Source organism: Phyllostomus discolor, chromosome 3 (assembly GCF_004126475.2).
Source record: "Phyllostomus discolor isolate MPI-MPIP mPhyDis1 chromosome 3, mPhyDis1.pri.v3, whole genome shotgun sequence".
Lineage (NCBI taxonomy): Eukaryota > Metazoa > Chordata > Mammalia > Chiroptera > Phyllostomidae > Phyllostomus > Phyllostomus discolor.
In genome coordinates this window covers 183,252,187-183,273,012 of record NC_040905.2, presented here as the reverse complement: position 1 = coordinate 183,273,012, position 20,826 = coordinate 183,252,187, and the positions used below count along the sequence as shown (strand labels likewise).

Sequence of the window (20,826 nt, the reverse complement as noted above, 5' to 3'; positions counted from 1 at the left end):
TACTTCTTCTTCTTTTTTCTTTTTTCTTTTTCTTTTTCTTTTTTTTTGAAGGCTTCAGATAGAATAAGCCTGCCCTTTTTTTTTTTTTTGCACAAATTAGGTTTTGGGTAGGGGTGTGTTGAGCAGGGTGGGAAATGGGCCAGTTAGGCTGAAGTAACAGTGCCGGACTACATTTTCAGGACAGGTCTCTACTCTGTGTAGTGCTGCCTATGTGGTTGAATTTAGGTTGTGACAATTTTTTTATGTGAAATTAGACTTTAGTGTGCACAAAGAAACCTCATATTATTAACAGGGAGAGGAAGGAGGGTGGTAGGGCTTCGGCCCAGAAGGGCCTTGGGTAAAGAGGACATGCTGAGTGGGGAAGGAGAGCAGTGGGTGTGGGGTAGGCGGGCAGGGAGAGGCAGAATCCCTTGCCAGTGGGGGTCAGGGCAGTGGTGGAAGAGGGCTCTTGTTTCATCAGACTCATCCTCCTCTGGCCTCCATTCTTTGCTTCCTCCAGTTTTACGGGTCCTGTTCATTCCCTGCCAGAGCCAAGAGCCAAGGGCCACTCCTACCCTGCTCCATCAGATGTCTTCCCAGGGGCTGAAGTACTGACTAGGTCTGGTGCTGGCAGTGGGACAGCAGCTCCTGCCGGCAGATGTAGGTCTGGGCAGCTAGGTCCTTGAGTTAGGCCCAGTGCATGGCCTGGGGGCTCTCCTGGATATGGGTGCTGATGTGACAGTCCAACTGCAAACATAGCAGCTGCAGCTCTCCCCACTGGTCTGGAGTAATGTCTTGGCAGCTGACCACCACCCTAGCAACTGTGAGGAGGCTGTGACACAGGTAGCAGACCTTGTGGTCTAGCTCAGCACTAGCCTTTGGCTGTTGCTACTGGCAGGGTGGCAAGGTCTCAGAGTCCAAGTACTGCCCAAGAGATAATGGCCTCATGAGGCTCAGGAGCCAGCTGAGCTCTACCAGCTTTCACTGGGAACAATGACAGACCGGCCTGGCCTTGAGTGGCAGGTCTGCCTGGGACCAGCTATAATGTATGGGTTCTTGACTTCGTGTAGGAAAGATTTCACATGAATCCAGGTGACTATAAGGATACATTTACTGAAGCTGGGGACAGTGAAACAAGGAAGGTCTTAGCATAGAGGAGGCAACAGGGGAACCCAGGCTGGGCTGTCTTAGCTCACTGGGAAGTCAGAAAAGAGGTAGCTCTGGGAACAGGTTCAGAGTGTTAGTCTGGGACAAGCTGCCAACTGCCCATTGCCTTAGAGTTCAGGAGATCAGAGCCTGTGAAGAAAGAAGCAGGGAAGAAGTGAAAGAAATGATGAGGGCTGCTCCCCAGAAGGGGAGGGCAGCTGTGATCATTATTTTTAAAGATTTATAGAGCCGACTAGCAGTGTTAACTGGTAACCACACTGCATTAATTCCGAGGTGAGGAAAAGCTCTTGGAGAGCCAAGGCCAGCAGAGAGTGTTTGTAGTCTGCTGACAACCCCCTTTTAAGCTAATTTATCTGAAACCCCTCTTTCCTATGCTTCTGGCTCATTCCTTCTGTGACCCATTACATTCCACATTGAGCTTATCCACCAACATGCCGCACCTGTCGGTCAAGTGCGCAGTGTTTTTGGAACACGTACCAATAACCACTTAAGCACTGGATCCAGAGAAAGCCATGCTACCTGTTTTGCCAGCGTCAGACTTTGATAGTGTTTTTTTATGAGTTTTCTGTATTTTCATGTTGTAAGTGGAAATACATGGTTTTCCATTTGTCTCAGAGCCAAAGTTTCTGTTCCTGGGGGACCACCTGACTTGAAGGAAAACTGGTATGGAGCTCTGCCTGAATTTTTTTTTTTTTTTTGAGTAGCATCAGCTTTCCTGTCTGGCAAGTGCTGAAGCCTGGGGCTGGCCTGAACTCTGCCCAACAAATACAGAAGTGTATTTAATAGTTAAATGTGTGTTCTTTCCCTTCTTGCTGTCCCCCTGTTGTCACTTATCCCCTAGGTATTATTTATTATCTCTTTGTTAAGGTCAGGCTCATCTGGGGTAATGCGATGACTGTTTAGGTTTACATGACTCATCTCCTTCCACTCCATATATACACATATATTTATATTTATTTTTATTTTTATATATTCCTTCCTGTTTCTTTGCCTGCTAAAAATGGCCATAATAAAGGGGGGTGCCTTCAATATATGAAGTATAAGAAGAGTGCCAGGGAACGTCATAATGGAATTTGGACTATTTTCACATTAGAACGTGGATTTTCTCAGCTCTTTCTTCACAAGAGGGAGGCCCGGTTACTGACTCCTCTGTGTGGTGGCTCCATGAGGCCAGCTTTGAACAACTGCCACACAGGAACTGACTCTGGTCCTACCTCATTTCAGTAGATGGTCCTCTTATTATTTTTCCATTTAAGGAAAAAATCCTCGGACTTCCGGCAAGATGGAGGAATAGGTGGATGCACCGTACCTCCTCGCACAACCAAGATAAGAACAACAATAATTTACAACAATAATTTACAGACAGAATAACGCCCAGATCTGGCAGAGGATTTATCTGAATGGAAGTTGGACAGCCAAGAAGTTGAAGTAGACCCATACATCCAGACTGGTAGGAAAAGACGAGCCGGGTGGGTGCGGGGCTGGCGCGGGTCGGCGGCGTGTGGAGGTCGGGAAAATTTGGCGCGATTTCGGCACGACAGCCATCCGGGGCGCAAGAACGCAGCAGTGATCCCTGAGTACGCAAGGCCCGGCTGGCGGACCCAGTGAGGCAGCGATTGTGGACCAGGGCAGAACTCGCAGCCCAGGATCCCAGAGAAGGGTCTGAGCCCAGGAGAACGGAACTACCGCCATTGTTCCCTCCTGCCCCCACCCCCGCCCCCACATATAACGTCACAATCTAGCGACTGGGGTGCCCAGCCCCGGTGAACACCTAAGGCTCCACCCCCCACTGTAACAAGAGCAACCAGACCGGAAAAAAAAAGGAGAGACAGGGAAAGATATGTTTCCAACAGAACAGATCAGTCCCCCAGGACTCATCCTTTTGAGTGACTAAGAAATAGCCAATCTATCAGATGCACAGTTCAAAACACTGGTGATCAGAAAGCTCATGGAATTGATTGATTTTGGGCACAAATCAGATGAAAGGATGCAGATTACCATAAAAGAGATGCAGGAAGATACACGGAGGAGAGCCAATAGTGAAAGGAAGGAATCCAAGTCTCAAAACAATACAGTGGACCAGAAGGAAGATAGAATCAACCAAGCAGGAAAGCATGATGAAATAAGAATTCAAAAAATTGAGGAAAAGATTAAAAGCATCCAGGACACCTTTAAACGTTCCAACATCCGAATTATAGAGGTACCAGAAGGGGAAGGGGGAAAGCAACAAATTGAGCACGTATTTGAACAAATAATAAAGGAGAACTTCCCCAATCTGGCAAAGGGAACAGTCTTCCAAGAAATCCAAGAAGCTCAGAGAGCCCCAAAGAAGTTGGACCCAAGAAGAAACACACCAAGGCATATCATAATTACAGTAGCCAAGGTAAAAACGAAGGAGAGAATCCTAGAAGCAGCAAGAGATAAGGGGACAGTCACCTACAAAGGAGTTCCCATCAGACTGTCAGCTGATTTCTCCAAAGAGACCTTACAGGCAAGAAGGGGCTGGAAAGAAATATTCCAAGTCATGAAAGACAAGGACCTACATCCCAGATTGATCTATCCAGCAAAGCTCTCATTTAGAATGGAAAGGAAGATAATGTGCTTTTCAGATAAGGTCAAGTTAAAGGAGTTCATCATCACCAAGCCCTTATTTTATGAATTGCTAAAGGGACTTATCTAAGAAAAGAAGATAAAGAAAAGACATGTATAGAAAAAGGACAGCAAACTCACAATTATTAACAACCACACCTAAAGCAAAACCAAAAGAAACTAAGTAAACAATTAGAACAGGAACAGAACCACAGAAATGGAGGGCACATGGAGGGTTAGCAGCAGGAGGGTGGGAGGAGGAGAGAGGGGGAAAAGGTACAGAGAATAAGTAGCATAGAATGTAGGTTGAAAATAGACAGGGGGTGGGCAAGAATAGTACGGGAAATATAGAAGCTAAAGAACTCATAAGTATGACACATGGACATGAACTAAAGGGGGGGGAACGTGGGTGGGAGAGGGGGTACAGGGTGGAGGGGAGAGAAGGGGGGAAATGGGACAACTGTAATAGCATAATCAATAAAATATATTAAAAAAGAAGTACAGATTGGGAATAAGTCAACAGTAATTTAATAACTATGTATGGTATTAGATGGGTACTATGCTTATCAGGGTGATCACTTTTCATAAGTTATATAATATCTAATCACTATGTTGTATACCTGAAACTAATATAATATTGTATGTTAACTATAATTAAAAATAAAAGCAGATTTTTTAAAAAAGAAAAAATCCTCGAGACTTCCGGCAAGATGGAGGAATAGGTGGTCGCACCGTACCTCCTCGTACAACCAAGATTAGAAAACGAATAATTTACAACAATAATTTACTATCAGAATAACACCCAGATCCGGCAGAGGATTTATCTGAATGGAAGTCGGGCAGCCAAGAAGTTGAAGTAGACGCGTTTATCCGGACTGGTACCAGAGATTTGAAAAGGCATTTTTGTTAGCTGTTGACATTGGCGCTCGAGACCTGTTTATGATGGAGGAATAGGTGGTCGCATCGTACCTCCTCGTACAACCAAGATTAGAAAACCAATAATTTACAACAAAAATTTACTATCAGAATAACACCCAGATCCGGCAGAAGATTTATCTGAATGGAAGTCGGGCAGCCAAGAAGTTGAAGTAGACGCGTTCATCCGGACTGGTAGGAGAAGACCAGTTGGGCGGGCGCGGGGCTGGCTCGGGTGGGCGGTGCGCGGAGGTCGGGGGAAGGTTTGGCGCGAAATCGGCGCAAAAGCCATCGGGCGCGTAAGAAGGCAGCGGTGATCCCTGAGTGCGCAGGCTGCAGCTGGCAGACCCAGAGGGGCGGCGACTGTGGATAGGGGGAGGGCAAGAATAGTACGGGAAATGTAGAAACTAAAGAACTCATAAGTATGACACATGGACATGAGCTAAAGGGGGAAATGTGGGTGGGAGAGGGGGTACAGGGTGGAGGGGAGAGAAGGGGGGAAATGGGACAACTGTAAAAGCATAATCAATAAAATATATTTTTAAAAAAATCCTCAAAAAAACTACTGGAAGGGTGGGTGGCATGAACTTGTACAGTACAGAACAGATTGAAAAGGAAATCTTCTAAATAAAAACTTAGAAAAAAAAAATTTTTAAAGGAAAAGGGCCTTCACCAAGAACTTAACCGTTCTAGAAACTTGATCTTCAACTTCCCAGACTCCAGAGCTGTGAAAAGTAAATGTCTGTTGTTTCAGCCATCCAGTCTATGGGATTTTGTTGCAGTAGCCAGAGCTAAGACAACTGCATAGCTAGTCTTCGCTGTCCATTCCTATAGAACTTTTACCTTGCTTTCAGTTATCAAGTATTATTGTTATGGGTTGAATTTTATCCCCCTAAAAATCGTGTGTTGAAGTCCTTACCCCCAGTAACTCAGAATGTGATCTTATTTGAAAACAGGGTTATTACAGATGTAATTAGTTCAGATGAAGTCACTAGGGTGGACCCTAATCTATTATGACTGGTATCATTACAAAAAGAGGAAATATGGCATAGAGAGACACACACGAGGAGCACACCATACAAAGATGAAGGCTGAGATGCTTCTACAAGCCAAGGAGTGCCAGCAAGCCAGCAGAAGCTAGGGAAGAAGCATGAAACAGATTCTCTCTCACAGTCCTCAGAAGGAACCAACGCTGCAGGCACCTTGATCTTAGATTTCAAGCCTCCAGAACTATGAGACAATAACTTTCTGTTGTTTAAAGTCACCCAGTTTGTATTATTTTGTTATGGTAGCAACGGCAATCTAATGTAATTATAAGTAACCTTTGATGACTATCCCTACAGACCATCAGAAATATATAAAAAATTTTCCTTTCTTAGGATAAAGTCCTAGAAGTGGAACTACAGTCAAGCAGCACAGTTTTATAGCTCTTAACACATAATATCCCACAGGACTGGTCACTCCTCAACAGGCTTGCACACATCCCTTCACTTCTCCCAGGATCTCCAGAGAAGGTTCAGGGAAGACTTATTAGTCCCCTTTTACACAGAGGAAAACAGGCTCAGGAAATTAGTCATGTACTAGTAATCAAATCCAGCATTCTTTTCAATAGACCACAGCTACGATGTCCAATACAGGAGCCAGCAGCTACATGTGGCTGTTTACATTTAAATTCATCTAAATTAAATAAAATTAAGATTTGGTCACTGGGTCATACCAGCCACATTTCAAAAGCTCAGTAGCTTCATGTAACTAGTGACCACCATGTTGAACAGAACAAACATGGCACATTTTCATTATCATGGAAAGTTGTATCCAACAGTGCTGAACTAGAGCATATGAAAATGTAGAATACAGCCTTACAATGCTTGGTACGACAGACCTTTGCATACTGAACGGGTTAACCAAGATGCAGTAGAGGACATCTGTAACACAATAAAGACAGGAAGCAAGCTAAGACTCACTGAAGCACGTATAACAAAAGTCTGAGAAACACTGATCAGTTGCCTCTTGCACACACCTGAACCTAAGCCTGTCACAACCCGGGCCTGTGCCTTGACAGGGAATCAAGTTGTCCACCTTTTGCTTTGGAGGTAGACGCTCAACCCACTGAGCCACACCAGTCAGGGTCTTATTGACTTTTTTAGAGAAAGAAAAACATTAATGTGAGAGAGAAAAATTGATTAGTTGCCTCCCATACACACCCTGACCACGTCTAACCCGCAACCTAGTACATGCCCTGACTGGGAATCAAACATGCCACCTTTTGGTGTACAGGACAGCGCTTCAACTGACTGACCCACCAGCCAGGGCAGTGTGCTGTTTTTAATAGATACCATTGAGAATTTAACCTGTGCCATAAATTGTGCACTAAACTTTTTAAAGAAATCTATATATCATTTAAATATTTAACCATACAGAAAAGCAAAAAGTATGACTACACATTTACCTAACAGTCAAACTGTACAGATGTCAACATTGTGCCACATTTGTTTCAGATTATTTTTACCAAAATGTAATAACATATTACAGCCCTGACTGGTGTGGCTCAGTGGGTTGAGCACTGGCCTGTGAAGAGAAGGGTTACAATTCAATTTCCTGTCAGGGCACATGCCTGGGTTGCGGGCCAGGTCCCAGTTGGGAGTGTACAGCAGGCAACCAATCAGTGTTTCTCTCACATATCAATGTTTCTCTCCCTCTTTTTCTCCCTCCTTTCCCCTCTCTTTAAAAATAAATAAAATTTTAAAACTATAATATATTACAAATACAACTCTAATCCCTACTAAACAGCTTCCCTGAAGAATCCAGTATCCTAACATTGATGTGTATCATTCCAGTCTAGACCTTCATTTTTACATATATGTTATATCCATAAACAATATACAATACTGCCTTTGCATGTTTCTAAATGTTAAATACTACATGGTATCATAATATATCTGTCTGAAACTTGCTTTTCTTCCCATTTTGATTTGAGATTTATCATTACTGATAAATGAAGCTTAGTTTATTCATTTAACTTCATTTAGTTTAACATTCCATTTGATGAACACACCACAGTTTATTTATCTAAACTTCTATCATGGGATTTTTAGGTTGTTTCCAAAGTCTTGCCATTACAAACGATGCCTCAGTGAACATCCTCCTTCATGCCTCCTTTGACCAAACACAAGAATTGCAATCACAAGCTGCAGGGGGGTGCATACTTTCAACTTCATGAAGTATACCTAATTGTACCCCAATTAGGTATACTCCAAGTTGTCATATAAACTTACACTCTCACCTACTGTATATGAGTTCACAAAATAATAATTTTTTTTTAAAAAAGAAAACCTCCCTATGTCAATGAATTTTCCACACGCAATAAAAAACTGAAGTAACAAAACAGCTTTTATTTTATAGCTCTTGGAACAAAGACCAAATCTGTATAAACACAACAAAATCCAACAAGGCCAAAATATCCAAGAAGACTTCTCCAAAGCCATCTTTTCTTCAGTGCCCATTTATGAAACAGAAGGTATGCTAGGCACTTAATCCTAACAACAACTTTACAGAATGTTTTTCAATTTTTTTTTAATTCATCTCAGGGTAAGAAATACATTTTGCATTGCAACAAAGTTCCCATCTGCTTACATACATATTTATGTATAGTATGAATGTACACTATGGAAACAAGTCTCACAAAATAATACTTTCCCTTATTAGCTACAACTCTGTATCTGTTTCCCCTAATGCTGGTCACCCACTAAACTCATTTCAGGACTAATGAATCATGCCTACAGTTTGAAAAAAAAACACTGTTTGACGTGGTATCTCATTGTGGTTTTAATTTGTATCTCTCTGATGGCTAGTGATGCTGAGCATCTTTTCATATGCTCTGGGACCTCTGTATGTGCTTCTTGGAGAATTGTCTGTTCAGGTCTTTTGCCCATTTTTTAAGTGGGTTGTCTGTCTTCCCGGAGATATCACCTTTAGGTGGAACATAATCAACAAAACAAACAAGCAAGCAAAATATAACCAGAAACATTGAAATTAAGAACAATCTGACAGTAACCAGAGGGAAGGTGGGAGGAGATAATGAGGGGAGAAGGGGGGAAGGGTTTTCAGGAACAACTATAAAGGACACATGGACAAAACCAAGGGAGGGTGGAATCAGGGGAGGGAGGTAGGGACAGCTGGGGTGAAGGGGGAGTGGTGGGGGGAAAATGCAGACAACTGTACTTGAACAAAAATAAAATATTTTTTTTAAAAAAGAAAAAACACTGTTTGCAGAGTATGCAATTCCCACTTTACAGATTAACTGAAACATGAAGAGGTTAAGTAACTTGCCCAAGGTCTCAGACTTAAACAGTGAAATCTGAAATTCAAACCCATACTCTAAAGACAAACTTATTGTAGTCCACAGCTTTCTCCTACAGTATTGACACTAATTCCACAGCAATCAAAACAGCTAATGCTTCAATTTATGCCCATATGAACCAAGGCAAAGAAAAACAAATAAAATAAATTCTGTTAAAATATGGTGGCGTGGATAGAGTAATAAACAAAACCAAAGTTGCAAACCAGCAGTATACCTATGACTTCATTTACTCATGTACAGTTCTAAGAAAATCTTAAATATCATTGCTAAGCTTCTACCTGACTTCATAGCAGTTTATTATAACTTAAAGAGAAAACTGATAAAGTATACATAAATATGCTACCTTGTCCTTGAAAAATAAATTAATTTCCGTAAGAATCAGCAAAATTCGCTACCCATAAGCTCCTTCTCAAACCAAAAGACAAACAAGTACTTACGTAAAACTTCAGCTAACAAAGCCAGTGACTAATTCTAAAGTAAACACAGTCCAGGTTATAACTGAGCATGTACAAGTGCTCAAATATATCTTTTTAAATGTTTTCTAAATAAATAAGCCTTAGTTGGAATAGATTTCATTAATACACAATCAGATTTCTATGGTTACTATTTACCAGGACTCACTCAGGCTTGGTTATACATGGACAGCACAAGGTCAGTCTAGCCTTCTCTTCACCTAATTCCTTCATTAGGTGACTAACTCTTACAGGCTATAAAGGAGTATAAATAAAACTTAGGACATTATTTAATTCATTCAGCTTAATGTTTTAACTTTTAATACCTAAAACCAGTATAGTTAAATCTTTTATATTACACATAAAGCTTAACCATTTCTTGGTCTTTATTAAAATCCATTAAATATCCCACAGGGAAGCCCACAGGTTAGTAATTGCTGATACATACACACATTAAATCAAATCAAGTGTTTATTGAGCATTACTTACTGTGTGAAAGATTGTGTGGTCCTGTTTAAGGTACCTCAAACTAGCTGCAAGTTAGAATTCAAGTCATTAACGTGAAGGAAGGGCATGCACACAGGGGATTTTTAATAGCTTACCTCCCCCTTCTCCAGCTGCAATAAAGAGTGTACATGCTTGTGTGTGTGTGTGTGCGCGCGCGCGTACCTTTTCCAGTTGTTACAGAGCATAGATCTAAATCTCAAAAAAGGTAGAAGGGCAAGTTTCCTGGACATAAAAGTAGCATTTAAAGATTTATTTTATTTATTTTTAGACAGAGGGGGAGTGAAGGAGAAAGTGAGGGAGAGAAAATTGACGTGCGAGAGAAACATCAATTGGTTGCCTCTTGGAGACGTTCTCAACTGTGGATGGAAGCCACAACCCAGGCATATGTCCTGATCAGGAATCAAACCAGTTACCTTTCACTTTGTGGAATGATGCCTAAGCAACTGAGCCACACGGATCAGGGCTAGCATTTATAGATCATGGCAGAAACACCTGTTATCACCCTGAAAGGAGAATAAGGTTGTAAGTGACTCTAGATTGGAGTTCTGCTAGAGGTGGCTGGATCATTCCAACTAAGCAAAAGATACACTACAAAGATATGTTTGCAGCCAATCCTTATATATCAAATGCTGATGTCTTATTTCATTTCAGTGATTCATTGTGGTTTGTTTCATTACAGTGAACTCTTAACAGGAAGCAGACTGGAATTATTGATGCAGTAATTAATATTTTCCCTTCCTTGTCTATTTTGTTAAAGATTTTATTTATTTATTTTTAGAGAGGGGGAGGGAGAGAAACATCAATGTGTGGTTGCCTCACCAGCGCCCCCAACTGGGGACCTGGCCCACAACTCAGGCATGTGCCCTGACTGGGAATTGAACTGGTGACCCTTTGGTTCACAGTCCGCTGCTCAATCCACTGAGCTACACCAACCAAGACTATTTTGTTTGATGTTTTATACATTTTCAAATAGTTTATAAACTGCTATAATTCCAAACGAGTCATTACATTGCCATCTTTTAGTTTACTAAAGGTTTAGCTTGCTAGAAGTTTGTAAAAGATCCTTTCCAGTTTCCAAAAACTAAAGATATAAATGCAGAGGCCTTGTCAAATTCTAATCTATAATATTCCACTAGGAAAAATAAATCAGTATACAAAGTACAAAAACACTTGACTTAAAAAAAAAAATAGCTCTGGCTGGTGTGGCTCAGTGGATTGAGTGCCAGCCTGCAAACCAAAGGGTCACAAGTTTGATTCCCAGTCAAGGCACACGCCGGGTTGTGGGCCAGGTCCCCAACAAGGGGCATACCAGAGGCAACCACACATTGACGTTTCTCTCTCTTTCTTCCTTCCTCCCTCCCCTTCTCTAAAATAAATAAATAAATAAAATAAACACACACACAACAGAGAAGACCAGTTACAATTTTTATTTTTATAAATTATAATTTTTATTTTTATTTTGATGTATTTTCCAAAATGTCTGAAGTGTGTATATATTGCTCTTATAAATGTGAAAAAATAATTGTCACCAAAGAGCTTTCCCTTACCACTCCAGATGAAACCTGTTCTATTTTAATTGTTCCTTTATAACATTGCTTGTCATATTCTGTTCTATAACATATTACATTCTCTCATATCTGTCTTGCCTGTTAGAGTGCAAACCAGTTGGAGGATGGACCACATCTGTTCATCTTTGTGAGCAACACAACAGTGCCTAAATTTGTGTTCACTAAGGCTATATCGTGCTTCAGCTGAAAGCAGTAAGACATACTAGGCTAATTTCACATAGAGCACAGGGCTTTAGTCTCTGGAATAAACTGCTGTTGAATCCACACACACAAAAAAACTAATATCGCTATTAAATTCATGTACCAACATTATAATTCTTTCAACTAGGTATATTCAGGACTATTAAATGTTAACATCGTCAAGTATCATTTGCCTAAGGCTAGCAGACCAGCACTCTGCCAGATCTAGCCAAGCAGAAAAGACTAATTTTATCACTTGAGTCAACTTGGTATAGAAAGGCCCAATTTAATGATTACCTTGCTTAGTTTACATGAAAGTGGCTATATTTCTGTGGAAGCCCAATTAATTCCCAGGCATGTTTTATACCTTAGGCGAGGCTTCATGAATTGTTTCCAGCTCCCAAACTTTTCAGAACATTTTACCTGCCACTCTGCATTGTCTACGTTCTTTAAAACTGCAGAGTATTTTCATGTCTACTGACCCTCACTCCAATCCAGTGAGACTGGCACAGGCATTATCCTTCCCATTTGACAGAAAATGATTCTGAATGAAGTTAATAGCCTTATAGATAAAATTTTAGCCATTACCTTGTGAGACTCAAAACAGAATTTTCTGGAACCCAAAATCCTGGATTCTCCATTATTCAACATGTCCTCACAAGAAAAAAAAAAAGGAATTTAAGTTGTGAACACTATTAAACTAGAGCCATAATGAACTCTCCAGACTATAAAACACCTGTTATAATATTGCCCCTGAATACATACTAAGCAAACAGAAACCACAGGTATAGTGAAACTGACTCACAACCAACAGTGAAAAAGGTAATCTTCCCCTAAGCATCATTTTTAAAATAAGACTTCTTTCATGTTCCAAAGCACTATCTGATATTATTAATTTTGTAGTTTACATTTTATAAGCCAGAAAACCTAAATTCAGCTTTACTGTATGTAAAGCTACTAACTTCTGTGGACCCAGTGAACTCATCTGTAAAATGAGAATATAATAAAGATAAACTAACAAGGTTATTTTGAGAATTATTAATCCTCACCTGCTTATTAGCAGAGAGCTTGGCAAAGAGTAAAGGTTTACTAAATGTGAGCTTCAGTATTTCACTGATTCTAAGATGGTGAGACATTATCTCATATTTTAAGAACTCTGAAATCAAATGTGTCTTAAAAACAAAAACATGGCCCTGGCCAGGTAGCTCAACTTGTGACGGCATCATCCCGATATGCCAAGATTGTGGGTCTGATCTCTGGTCAGAGCATACAAGAGGCAACCAATGAATGTAAAAATAAGTGGAACAACAAATTGAAGTCTCTCCCACCCCCCTTACGCCTCTCTCTCTAAAATCAATACATTAAAATAATTTAATTAAAAAAATTAAAATAATGATGTGTCAATCCATAGTATTTTTTTCAATGGCACATAAAATAACAATGAGTCTTATAATCTCTAGCATCCTGTAGTCAATGAAATGTAGTATATTATGATGACAATGCTGAGTAAGTGTTTACCCTGACACCATTCCTCCGCCCAACAAAAAATACAAGACCAGCCCTGGCTGGTGTGGCTCAGTGGATTGAGCATGGCCTGTGAACCAAAGGGTTGCCAGTTCAATTCCCAGTCAGGGCACATGCCTGGGTTGCAGGCCAGGTCCCCGGTGGGGGACGTGCAAAAGGCAACCATACATCGGTGTTTCTCTCCCTTTCTTTCCCCTCTCTCTAAAAATAACTAAATAAAATCTTTAAAAAAAATACAAGACCAAATCTACACCTCTCACCCTGATCTCCCAAGTCATGTTTTCAACTGTAACACATGGACAGACTGCCAGCACCTCAAATTTAAGTGGTCTAAAACTAAAATTATCATCTTCTCAGAAGCTGTTACTCTCTTCTGCTTCCTATTCCAATTACTGACACCATAACAACAACAACAAAAAAAACCTGACTCTACCTTGACTTCCTTCCTCTTCCTCTCCCAACTGAGGCCTTTCCGTCTCTCAGTTGGAATCAAACATTCCATTTCTAAACCCCATTTTATTGTGTACCTCTGTTTTAGAAATTACCAAACTGTATCTTGCAAGATATTTAGTTATACACATGGCTACATCTTAAGCCTCTACAAAGAGAGAAAATAAAAGGGGACTAAAAGTAAGCTACTATCCAAGAGTAAAAGTTACTATAACAAGCAAATTTCACAGACATGATCTCACTCTAGTGTTTAATTCTCAGCCCTGGCTGTTGTGGCTCAGTGCATTGAGTACTAGCCTGTGAACCACTGGTTTGATTCCTGCTTGGGGTACATGCCTGGGTTGCAGGCTAGGTTCCTCAATGAGGGGCACACGAAAGGCAACCACACACTGATGTGTCTCTCTCTCTCTTTCTCCCTCCTTTCCCCTCTCTAAAAATGAATAAATATTTTTTAAAAAGCTCTTCCTTAGCCCTGGCTGGCGTAGCTCAGTGGATTGAGCGCGGGCTGGGAGCCAAAGTGTCCCAGGTTTGATTCCCAGCCAGGGTACATTCCTGGGTTGCAGGCCATAACCCCCAGCAACCGCACATTGATGTTTCTCTCTCTCTCTCTCTCTCTCCCCCTTCTCTCTCTAAAAATAAATAAATAAAATCTTTAAAAAAAAAGCTCTTCCTATTAAAAAGAAAGAGTTTAATTCTCATCTCTCTGAGGTACATTGAACAGATGGTAACACTTCATTCTGAAATTAAGGCTTAAAAGTAAAGAGGCTTGCCAAAAGAAAAAGGAGGTGAGGAGAGTGGCCAAAATGTATGAAGGGAAAGGCTGAAAAGATACACATCAAAATATTAACATTGAGGGGTCCCTAGTGGCCAAAGACAGGCAATTTATATATCCATAAGGATAACAACCACATTGATTGAAACACATCAAGTATGTGTAAGTCTATGATATCATAATAATACTGAAACAATAGAAACTGGCCACTGTTAAGAATGCTTAATGGACTTAATCACTATTTTGAAAATTGGTAAATAAAAGAATCAAGCATTTATCCCAACTTTCTTAGAAGAGCCCACTTAGTAGGTAAATAGAAAATATAGGGAAGTTTTTCTTTATTGAAATATCCCAGCTAATAAATGGAGACGGGATGATTAAATTAGAATATCACCATTTTGCAGCCTAATGAATTAACAGACTAGATATTAAGCATCAATGAGCACTAACATCACAAAAAAAAAAAAGAGACAAAAAGACTAGCCATTCTGGACCTTCTGATTAAGAACCCAACACCACCCATGTGGTAGCCTTAGAAGAGAAAGTAGAAGGAGGAGGTACAGAGAAGGAGGTGGAGGAGAGGGAGGAGGGAGGAAGAAGAGGAGCTGAACAAGCTTCTGAATCTAACATCAACATTATAGGAAAAATATACAGTCTGTCCAGAAAAAGTCCAGCCATTGTTAATCTAACGAGAACAGTTTGTGCAACATCAGTGTAACCTGGCAGCCAAGGAGAATGGACTGGAATGCACATGTGTGAACAATGAAAACTTTATTTTGCTAGTCAGTGGGGCAGTAGACACCATGGAGTATGTGTACTGTGTGCCTGTAGCATTCAAAATGACTGAGCAAGTATAAAGCAACAAATCTGCACCAAATTTTTGTATTAAGCTTCAGCATTCCTGCACAGAGGCTATTCAGATGATTCAGAAGCCTTTGGGGAAGATGCAATGAGTGCAGCATGAACAAAAATGTGGCACAATCACTGCAAAGGTGGTTGAGAATTTGTTAAAAGTGATCCATGTTCTGGAAGGCCTGCAACAAACAGAACACTTGAGAATGCTGAAAGTGTATGGGTAGCAATCAACAAAGACTGGCTACTCACAGTGTAAGAACTAGAAACTGATCTGGGATCCCAAAAACTACTATGTCCAAGATTTTGACACAGGACCTTGACATGAAATGTGCCATGGCAAAATTTGTTTCATAGCTTTTGCTACCAGAGCAGAAGGAACATTGTGCTGCAGTTGCTAATGACTTGATTCTAACAACTACCAATGAACAACATTTCCTCAACAAGGTCATAAGCAGAGGGGAATCATGGGTCTATGACTATGACATGGTAACAAAGGCCCCGTCATCTGGTTCTCCATGCCCAAAGAAAGCATGGCAAAGCCACAGTGAGATCAAGACCATGTTAACTGTGTTTTTTGACTGGGAAGGTGTTCTCCATCACAAGTACTCCCCCACAAGTCAAACAATTAATAAGGGAGTACTACCTTATTAATTGCTCTTCATCAGTTGAAAGATGCAATATGGCGAAAATGACTGCAGCTATGGGCTACTGATGATTGGCAGTTTTATCACAACAATGCACCCACTCATGCATCACACCTCATGTAGAGTTTTTTGGCAAAACATCAAATCACCCAGGTGACTAAGCACCCCCTACAGCCCAGATTTGTCACCCTGGGACTTCTGGATTTTCTCAAAACTAAAATCACCTTTGAAAGGGAAAAGATTTCAGACTGTTGATGAGATTCAGGAAAATACAATGGAGCAGGTGATGGTGATTCCAACAATGGATTTTGCAGAGTGTTTTTAACAGTGGAAGAGATGCTGGGAGAACTGTGTGAGGTCCCAAGGTGCCTACTTTGAAGGGGACTGAGGCATCATTGTCCTATGTACAGTGTTTCTCACATCTCGTATCTTCTTCAATAAATGTCTCTATTTTTCATATTACATGGCTTGATACCTTCTGGACAGACCTCAAGAACAGGTTAAACTATGCCTCAGAGATATAATCAGCAAAACCCAGTCTGAAAACAAGATATGATCCAGTTTCTTCAACAAACACACTGCAAAGAATATGGGAGATGAAGGTGAAACCTACAGATTAAAAGAACCCTAGCAAGATAGCTCAGTCAGTTAGAGTATCATCCCTATACACCAAGGTTGTGGGTTTGATCCCCAGTCAGGGCACATACAAGAATCAACCAATAGCCCTGGCTGGTGTGGCTCACTGGTTGGAGCATCATCTAGTAACTAAAAGGCTGTGGGTTCAATTCCCAGTCAGGACACATACCTAGGTTGTGAGTCCAATCCCTGCTCTGGATACATATGATCCCCAGGCACACTCAATCCCCCGGGTGTAATATCCCCTATCCAGGTGCTTACAATCCCCAGTCTGGGCATGTACAGAAGGCAACCAATTGATATTTGTCTCATATGAATGTTTCTTTCTCTCCCTTCCTCTCTCTCTAAAAGCAAAGAAAAAAAATTTCCTTGGGTGAGGGTTAAAAAAAAAAGGAATCAACCAATAAATGCATAAGTAAGTGGAACAACAAATCAATGTTTCTCTCCCTTCCTCTCTCTCTAAAATCAATAAATAAAAAAAATTAGAGACATAACAGAACTATCAACCAATAGCAAATGTGTAGACCTTATTATAATCCTGATTCAAACACTCAAACTGTAAAAAAGAAAAAAACTATAGCATTTCTGAACCAACTGGAAATTCAAATGCTGGATATTTAATGGAATTTAAAAATTGTCTAAAATGTGACATTGGTTTTGTGGGCTTTTTCATTTTTATTTATTGATTTTCAGAGAGAGAGAAAGGGAGGGAGAAAGGAGGGGAGAGACAGACAGAAAGACATTAATTTGCTCTTCTACTTACTTATTGTGGGGTTTCCTCCCACATCCCAAAGATGGGCACATTAGGGGTAAGTTGATGTGTCTAAATAGCCCCAGTCCGAGTGGGTGTGGGTGTGAGTGTACCTTGCAATGGAAGAGCATCCTATCCAGGGTGGATTCCCACCTTGCACCCTGAGCTGCTGGGAGAGGCTCCAATTACTCATGACACTGAACTGGAATAAACAAATTGGAAAATTATCTTTTTTTTAAATTTTTCTTAAATGTAAGTGCAGCTCACATTTATTTCTGTATTTAATATTAGAAGTATTTGGGGGCTTTATTTGAAGGTTAGGTGATGTTTCTGTGACCAGAAATATGCCATAGAACCTTAACTCTTATTTATGTCAATTAGCCTATGGTAAAATTGGTTTTGTTATACATCATTTCGCTCCAAGTCACAATTTCCAAGAACTTTTAAACTATGTTGTAAGTGAGGATTTATAGTATATATAGGCTTTGATATTATCTGTAGCTTCAAGCATCCACTGGGGGGTCTGAGAACATATCCCCGCAGATAAGGGGGGACTCCTATGTCAATCATACTTCCATTTTTTAAAAGTTCAAAAACAGGTAAACTTATGCTCAATTTTGCTGTGAACCTAAAACTGCTTTAAAAATAATGAAGTTTGTTCATTTAAAAGACACTAAACTACTCTATGGTATTGGGGTCAGATAATGCTGCCTTTGGGAAGGCGGGAAGGAGCAGTAACAGAGGAAGGATAAGGTGGGTGTCTAGGGCTGTCAGCAGTGCTCTCTTTCTTGACCTTGGTAGTAGTCACATGGGTATGTTCACTTTGTGACAATTCAGTGAGCCTTACACTTAAGATACATGTACTTTCTGTACATATGTAATAAGTCAATAAAAAAATATAATATACAAATAGCAAATCTGATTTTTAGTAAAAGATAGTCCACTAGAAAATATGTATAAAATACTCCCCAAACTTAAAGAATATTGCTTTAAACACTAGAAAAAATAATACAGTATTTTCCCACTCCAGCAGAGCCTTAATATATTCTGCTTATCCCAAGTCAGACCTAACAGTCCTAATGGATTCTGGGTTTATACAAGAAAGGAGCTGTTTTGCCCTGGCTGGCATAGCTCAGTGGATTGAGCGCGGGCTGCGAGCCAAAGTGTCGCAGGTTTGATTCCCAGTCAGGGCACATGCCTGGGTTGCAGGCCACAGCCCCCAGCAACCGCACATTGATGTCTCTGTCTCTGTCTCTCTGTCTCTCTGTCTCTCTGTCTCTCTCTCTCTCTCTCACTCTCTCTCCCTCCCTTCCCTCTCTAAAAATGAAAAAAATAAATCTTAAAAAAAAAAAAAGAAAGGAGCTGTTTTAAAACCTATGTAGATCCTTTGGGTTCTGATATACTATATAGATATGTATCATAAACAGGCACAGAGGAGGTACTCAACAAATATTAACTAATGATACACACCCCAAACTTTAAACAAACTTGCATAGCAAAGTCTGAAATATAGCACAGGTAAAATAGGATAAAAACTCAGTCTGCTGGACTAAAGACTGCAACTTCCAGAAATCCCTCTTTCACAGAATTACAGAATGTACTGCTTACAAGGAAGAGAATAATTTATGACAACAGCTATCTATGGCAAAGGAAATTGGTGCTTCCCCCTTCATTGCTGCCTGGCTCAGACAAGGTACAATCAACTTCCTGATGCCACAGCTAAGCAAGAGGAACCCAGCAGCAACTCTGCCTATAAGGCAGGGACTATAATGTGATGTAAACCCAGCAGCAAGTAGTTAGTCAAGGAAGATGACAATAATGTTGGGGGAAAGTTGAGAAGTATTTGACTCTAAAATCTAAACTCTAAAATCACTACCATTCCTACTTTCCACAGTGACAGTAAATCAAAATACAAATGACCCTGAAAAACTTGGAAGTTAGGAGCACTGAACCCCACTCCCAGTCAAAAATCCACACTTAACTTTACCTCCCCAAAAACTTAGATACTAATAATAGCCTGCCATTGACCTGAAGCCTTACTGATAACATAGTCAATTAACATATATTTTGTATGTTATATGTATTATATATTATATCTACACAATAAAGTATGCTACAGGAAAGAAAATGTTAACAAAATTGTCAGGTGCACCTGAGTTTTTTCAAATTGTCACAAATCTCCAAATATCGTTCCAACATGTTTACTGAAAAAAAATCTGCATATACGTGGACCTATGTAGTTCAAACCCGTGTTTTTCAAGGTTCAACCCTGTATCTTTCGGATCTCATGTATCTTCAGGGTCTCATGTGTCCTAAGTGTCCATCAGCGTTCACCTTCTAAGAGTTTCTCAATAGTATCCTTTCAATTAAATAGATGGCTATGTAATGATAAATTACGATAAGCTCTTCTAAGGGCAAGTCACAATATTAATCAACTTGGTATAGTCCTCATCACTAGCAACATTGTTTTGTTCTGTTTTAAAAACACAAGTAATAATACAAAAAACACATAAAAGTACAGGAAAATACCAGTTCAATTTCTTCTACAGCTCACTTCTTCTACCTCTGTGACTTTTTTATTGATGTTCAAGTCGCTCGAACCAACCCCCTTCGGCTTTGTCCATGTGTCCTTCATATATGTTCCTTGATGGTCCCCGCCGACTATCCCCTATTATCCCTCTCCCTCCTCCACTCTGGTTACTGTCAGATTGTTCTTTATTTGTGACTTTCCAAATAAACTATATCTTATTCTTTAAAAAGAGAGAAAATTATACATCAAACTTAAGAGCTGAGTTCTTTGGTCTTTCTGATATTACCTACTGGTAAAACACCTACCTCTAATAGATAATGCTGACCTGAGAGACTCTGAGGCATTTGGCTTGCTAATGGTTCCAGGTAAGCATAAGTATCACGCCAGGAAAACAGCAATGAGCAAATCACACAAAGTCCTGATGGAAATCTTATTGGAGATCCCCAAACACAACAAAACTATCTGCAAGGATGTTCATTATAGCATTTTTAAAAATATATTTTAGCCCTGGCTGGCGTAGCTCAGTGGATTGAGCGTGGGCTGGGAACCAAAGTATCCCAGGTTCGATTCCCAGCAAGGGTACATTCCTGGGTTGCAGGCCATAACCCCCAGCAACCGCACATTGATGTTTCTCTCTCTCTCTCTCTCTCTCTCTCTCTCTCTCTATCTCTATCTCTATCTCCCTCCCTTCCCTCCCTAAAAATAAATAAAATCTTAAAAAATATATATATATATATTTTATTGATTATGCTATTACACTTGTCCCACTTTTTTCCTTCCCTTTATTGCCCTCCTCCCTACACTCCACCCCTCCCACCAGCATTTCACACCCCGTAGTTCATGTCCATGGGTCATAAATATAAGTTCTTTGGTTTCTCCATTTCCTATACTATTCTTAGCCTCCCTCTATCTATTTTGTACCTATCATTCATACTTATTATTCCCTG

General features: G+C 40.3%; 1 protein-coding gene and 1 pseudogene across 15 annotated transcripts in view; both read right to left on the bottom strand.

Annotated features, from left to right (window-relative positions):
• Positions 1-20,826, bottom strand: part of UNC13B (unc-13 homolog B) — a 204,561-nt gene that overhangs the window by 172,697 nt on the left and 11,038 nt on the right. The gene's annotated exons all lie outside the window — the stretch shown is intronic.
• LOC114511964 lies at positions 564-2,395 on the bottom strand (annotated as a pseudogene).